The following is a 6,823-nucleotide window of genomic DNA, read 5'->3' as shown; positions in this document are numbered from 1 at the left end:
TTCTCCACACCCCCTCATCTGAGCTGTCCATGTCTAAATGGAACCTACAGTTCCCAGAGAGAGGAGAGAAAGAAAGACAGATGGAGATAAAGAAGAAGAGAGGGAGACAGAAAGGGAGGCAGGGAGTGAGTGACATAGAATAATCAAGGAGAAAGAGAGGGGGAAAGAGAAAAAGAAAGAGAGACAGAGAGGGAAGGAGAGAGAAGAAGAAAGAGAGGCAGACAGAGAGGGAGAGGAAGAGACTGAGAAAAAGTCAAAAACAGACAGCTAGGGCGGGGGTGGGGGCAGGGGAAGGGAGCATGAGAGAGTGAGAGAGAGAACTGAGACAACCAGGTCGACTTGAGTGTCTCCTGTTATGACCCAGCTCTGGAGGCTACACAGCATCGCTTCTACCACATTCCACCCCACCCCACCCCACCCCAGGCAGTCCTCAAGATTCTAGGGACAGAGAGTGGGAGAGTGAAACGGAGAGGCAGAGAGAGAGAGAGGGTGTGTGTGTGAGACAGAGAAGAAGAAAAAAAAGAGGAAGAGACAGGCAAAAAGAGAGAGAGTCAGAGCAAGGCAGAATGAGAGAGACACAGGCAGAAATAGAGAGACACAGAGAGACAAAGTGAAAGAGTGAGAGAAAGACAAAGACAGAGAGAGAAACAGAGTCCGCAGGAAAGCAAAGGAGAGAAAGACAGTGACAGAGGCAGAGAAGAGAGAGAGAGAGAGGACATGCACGGGCAAATCCCAGTTTCCTGTGGGAGAGGGAAAAGCAGAACCAGTGTGCCTGGAATTACTGTTCTTCCCCAATCTATCATCCTCTTTCGTGTTTTGATTGGAAACACTGTTGAGATGGAGCACCTATGAGAGGTCATTTTCCTGGCATGGTCACAGCCTCATCTGGGCAGCTCTTGGCTCTTGGGCTCCTGCCCCAGGGCAGGTCTTCAGGAAGCACTCTCTGTCACCAGCAGGGGTCTGTCCAACTGCATCGTGCTCCTGAGGACCCTTGTGCCTGGGGGGTGTCCACTCTCACCTGAGGGAGCAGAGAGTCCCACCAGCTCCCTGAGGGAGCAGGGCTGAGGGAGCAGAGAGCCCCACCTGCCCTGCTTCCTTCTCCTTGTCCTGGCCATGCAAATGTTCTTCTCAGGAGGACAAGGAGCTGCTGAGGATGGAGAGTCTGATCAGCACAGTGTCAGGGACTCCAGGCTCCCACAGTTTACCCTGGAGAGCCCCACAGGCAGGGATTCTCTTAGATTCAGGAAGAAAAAGAGCGGCCATTCAGGATGGCAGGTTCAAGGCTGAGGAGTTCTCTCTTTTGGGGGATGCCAGTTATGATTTTCATTCTTTAACATACATTCAAACATGGGAAACATGGATAAATAGGCATTGCCACTATCACTTCATAGGTGACTTGAGAACTTTGGAATAGGCAGAAGGTATGGCCTCCAAACCTGCTATTTTCTTTTTAATTAGACAATAGAAGTACTTAGGGAATAAATTTGCTGTTTGTTTTCAGTGCTGACACATGAACAGTGAAGGGGTTCAATTGTGCTGCGACCAACTCCTCTCCTCACCTGACCTTGACCTTGGCTCTGCTGGCACTATGCTACCCAGACTGGGTCATAGTGATGGGCCAATTATAGTCACCCGGTGTCTCAGCCACATACCACAGTATCAGGCAGTCACAGCAAAGGAGTGGCTTTAGAGTATGTGGAAGGATCACCCCTGTGAATACGACTCTGTTTCCTGAGCAGGAGAGGCTGGAAGTTCACGTGTTCCTGATGGCCACCTGGCAACTCTGCATATAAGTCCAGGACCATTATTGAGGATGGGAGAAGTTGTCACTGTGACTGAGAGACTGTGGCTCTCCAAAGAGTGTCTGCTGACAGGGACCAGCCTCCTTGGAGAGTAGAATGGGTCATGGCACTACACACTTTTGGGGGAAAAGAGCTTTATTTTTTAGAGTAAACTTGTGTTGAAAAGAATTCTACCAAAGCAAAGACTGAAACCTATTTCAGACTGAAATCTTACTTGTCTCAGAAAAATACTGTGCAAATTATTCTGCAATCCTGAAGGTGCCCTGAAAATGAGTACTGCTTGTTCCAAGTTCTCAGATACCACTGACTACAGAGAACGCCTAAGGAGAAAGACCTGGAACCTACAATTCCCATGTGCCACTAGAGAATAAAGGAGGCATCAAAAACTAGCCTAGTATTTTTGGGGGACAGAGTCCAAAACTGAATCCCTCATAACTCCATAAACAAACACACGCTTCTTAATGTCTACCTGATAATGCAATGTAAGAGGGCTGAATAAAATCTTATATCACCTATAGTGATATTCTCTATAAAACAAAACAAAATGCACCACAATGCTGCAGTAACCAAAACAGCATGGTACTGGTACCAAAACAGAGATATAGACCAATGGAACACAACAGAGCCCTCAGAAATAATACCACACATCTACAGCCATCTGATCTTTGACAAACCTGACAAAAACAAGAAATGGGGAAAGGATTCCCTATTTAATAAATGATGCTGGGAAAAGTGGCTAGCCATAAGTAGAAAGCTGAAACTGGATCCTTTCCTTACTCCTTATATAAAAATTAATTCAAGATGGATTAGAGACTTAAATGTGAGACCTAAAACCATAAACACCCTAGAAGAAAACCTAGGTAATACCATTCAGGACATAGGCATGGGCAAGGACTTCATGTCTAAAACACCTAAAGCAATGGCGACAAAAGCAAAAATTGACAAATGGGATCTGATGAAACTAAAGAGCTTCTGCACAGCTAAAGAAACTACCATCAGAGTGAACAGGCAACCTACAGAATGGGAGAAAATTTTTGCAATCTACTCATCTGACAAAGGGCTAATATCCAGAACCTACAAAGAACTCAAACAAATTTACAAGAAAAAAACAAACAACCCCATCAAAAAGTGGGCAAAGGATATAAATAGACACTTCTCAAAAGAAGACATTCATACAGCCAACAGACACATGAAAAAATAAATGCACATTTTCACTCGCCATCAGAGAAATGCAAATCAAAACCACAATGAAATATCATTTCACTCCAGTTACAATGGCAATCATTAAAAAGTCAGGAAACAACAGGTGCTGGAGAGGATGTGGAGAAATAGGAACACTTTTACACTGTTGGTGGGACTGTAAACTAGTTTAACCATTGTGGAAAACAGGCTGGCAATTCCTCAAGGTTCTAGAATAGAAATATCATTTGACCCAGCCATCCCATTACTGGGTATATACCCAAAGGATTATAAATCATGCTGCTATAAAGACACATGCACACGTATGTTTACTGCAGCACTATTCACAATAGCAAAGACTTGGAATCAACCCAAATGTCCATCAGTGACAGACTGGATTAAGAAAATGTGGCACATATACACCATGGAATACTATGCAGCCATAAAAAAAGGATGAGTTTGTGTCCTTTGTAGGGACATGGATGCAGCTGGAAACCATCATTCTCAGCAAGCAATCGCCAAGAACAGAAAACCAAACACCGCATGTTCTCACTCATAGGTGGGAATTGAACAATGAGATAACTTGGACACAGGAAGGGGAACATCACACACTGGGTCTTATTGTGGGGAGAGGGGAGGGGGTGGGGGGAAGGATAGCATTCGGAGATATACCTAATGTAAATGACGAGTTAATGGGTGCAGCACACCAACATGGCACATGTATACATATGTAACAAACCTGCACATTGTGCACATGTACCCTAGAACTTAAAGTATAATAAAAAAGAATAAAGTATATTCTGACAAAAACAAAAACAAAAACAAAACAAACAAACAAAAATGGCCAGGCATGGTGGCTCACACCTATAATCCAAGAACTTTGGGAGGTTGAGGAGGGCAGATCCTGAGGTCTGGAATTCAAGACCACCCTGGCCAACACAGTGAAACCCCATCTCTACTAAAAAAATACAAAAAATGAGCCAGGCGTGGTGGCACATGCCTGTAGTTCTAGCTACTCTGGAGGCTGAGGCAGGAGAATTGCTTGAACCCAGGCGGCAGAGGTTGCAGTGAGCCCACATCACGCCACTGCACTCCAGCCTGGAGACAGAGCAAGACTCCACCTCAAAACAAAACATTTAGAGAATAAAATCTATTTTAGAAATCACTTTTCTCATATCCTCAGTTTTAGCCAAGAAAGTAGATTAGCATAAGTCTCTTTGGATCTCCTATTAATGCCACTCCATGACCCGTTTAAGAGGAGTATTAAATTTAATCTCTTCTCTGTTTCCCAGAATAATTATTTGAAAAAATAATTATTTTCTTGCCTCATGGACACACATTACTTCTAGGTTAATAAAATTACTTTCCCTAGGCTTTCTTTACTGGGAAAAAATGTGTTAACTTACACTGGATTGCTTTTTTTTAACAATGAAAGTAATTAAGGGTTATATTTTGCAATGAGTTTCCAAAACTACAATCTCCAAGCACCTGTATTTGGAAGTGCATTTGACTTGCCAATTAGATAAAGAATATATCATGTGAATCCACTTAAATGTGCTCATAGCTACAAGATAATCGCTTTGTAAATTTGGTGTTGAAGGGTGCGTTGTAGGATAAATTCACTTTCAATTGTAGTTGGCCTACTTGAGCCATAATTTGACTTCTGATATATTCTAACATCTGCATGATAATGAATTATATTATCATGTAATGCCAATGTTTAAAATATTTGTAACAGTTAAGATTTTAACCAAGAAGTTCAAATTAAGAAAATAAGGATATAATTATAAAATACAATAATAAGTTAAATAATAATTTTGATAGTAAATCAAGGAAAATCTTTCAAGAAACACACATTTTAGGGTCTCTTTTAATAAAGCATGTAATTTGAAATTGAACTAGACATAGGGAACATCACTAAGCCTTTAATGTTTTGTTGGTAATAATGTAATGTAGTTAGGTCCTAGGGATCCATTCATATATTTAACAACTTTTGAGCATATAATGCATGCCAGAGAGTAATCTAAACGATAAAAGAAAGAGATTAATATGAAGTAACCCCTCCCCCAAAGAGCTGATAGAGTCACCAAAAAATAAGCCAAATATTATGGGTTTTATGCCGGGAGTACACTCATACCACAATGAAGTAATGAAGGAAAAATATTAAATGTGGAAAGTCCAAAAATTGACTCCATTTATTTATTTATGACCATTATCATGTTTTCATTTAAAATTTTTATGTTAAAGAAACAAAGGACTACTAACATCAATATGAGTATTGAATATGTAGTTAATCATCCAAAAACCATCATTCATAAAATGAACAGTAGCCAGATTTCAGGAATACAGATTAAAATGTTATTCAAGCTTCTTCTCCGAGAGAACACCAAATGGCGGATGACGCCGGTGCAGCGGGGGGGCCCGGAGGCCCTGGTGGCCCTGGGATGGGGAACCGCGGTGGCTTCCGCGGAGGTTTCGGCAGTGGCATCCGGGGTCGGGGTCGCGGCCGTGGACGGGGCCGGGGCCGAGGCCGCGGAGCTCGCGGAGGCAAGGCCGAGGATAAAGAGTGGATGCCCGTCACCAAGCTGGGCCGCTTGGTCAAGGACATGAAGATCAAGTCCCTGGAGGAGATCTACCTCTTCTCTCTGCCCATTAAGGAATCTGAGATCATTGACTTTTTCTTGGGGGCCTCTCTCAAAGACGAGGTTTTGAAGATTATGCCAGTGCAGAAGCAGACCCGTGCTGGCCAGCGCACCAGGTTCAAGGCGTTTGTTGCTATCGGGGACTACAATGGCCACATCGGCCTGGGTGTTAAGTGCTCCAAGGAGGTGGCCACTGCCATCCGTGGGGCCATCATCTTGGCCAAACTCTCCATTGTCCCGGTGCGCAGAGGCTACTGGGGGAACAAGATCGGCAAGCCCCACACCGTCCCTTGCAAGGTGACAGGCCGCTGCGGCTCTGTGCTGGTGCGCCTCATCCCTGCACCCAGGGGCACTGGCATCGTCTCAGCACCTGTGCCCAAGAAGCTGCTCATGATGGCTGGTATTGATGACTGCTACACCTCAGCCCGGGGCTGCACTGCCACCTTGGGCAACTTCGCCAAGGCCACCTTTGATGCCATCTCTAAGACCTACAGCTACCTGACCCCTGACCTCTGGAAGGAGACTGTGTTTACCAAGTCTCCCTATCAGGAATTCACTGACCACCTTGTCAAGACCCACACCAGAGTCTCTGTGCAGCGGACCCAGGCTCCAGCTGTGGCTACAACATAGGGTTTTTGTACAAGAAAAATAAAATGAATTAAGCCTGAAAAAAAAAAAAAAAAAATGTTATTCAAATATAAGTGTGTATGTTTTAATTTGAAGATCTAGGTTAGAATTATATCCTTACCATTTTGTAGCCTGTGAAATGAAGAAAATCACTTAAGTTCTCTGAACTCCGGTTTTATGATGAATAAATGTAAGTATTATTTACTTACCTGTTAAGTGTCATCGTAAGAAAACTAAATAAGTTAATATGTGTGAAGCCCACAGAAGAATATTTGAATTCTAGTTAAGTCTATCACAGCATCTAGTCCATTGAGGCATATTGTGTAATGTAAGTCTGGGCCTCCTCTTACCGTTAACTATGTAACATTCTTCTTTGTATTCTCCGCACCAAAAACATAACTGCTGCCTAATTAATGTACCTAAAATGCTTGGTGGATATAAAATTACTCTATTGATTGTTGTTTCTATATACACTTGGATAATGTATCTGAATATTTAATGTTCTTTAGATGAAAGAAAATGCTTATTTGAAAAATATTTGTGTTTTCATTGGGAACATTTAATACATACACG

At 42.9% G+C, this 6,823-nt stretch overlaps 1 pseudogene; it reads left to right on the top strand.

Moving 5' to 3' along the window:
* The first annotated feature begins 5,335 nt into the window (after nucleotides 1-5,335).
* Nucleotides 5,336-6,261, top strand: LOC140709460 (small ribosomal subunit protein uS5 pseudogene; annotated as a pseudogene).
* Nucleotides 6,262-6,823: the final 562 nt, after the last annotated feature.

This window comes from Chlorocebus sabaeus, chromosome 2 (genome assembly GCF_047675955.1).
Source record: "Chlorocebus sabaeus isolate Y175 chromosome 2, mChlSab1.0.hap1, whole genome shotgun sequence".
Taxonomy (NCBI): domain Eukaryota; kingdom Metazoa; phylum Chordata; class Mammalia; order Primates; family Cercopithecidae; genus Chlorocebus; species Chlorocebus sabaeus.
This window is presented reverse-complemented; position numbering and strand designations above follow the sequence as displayed.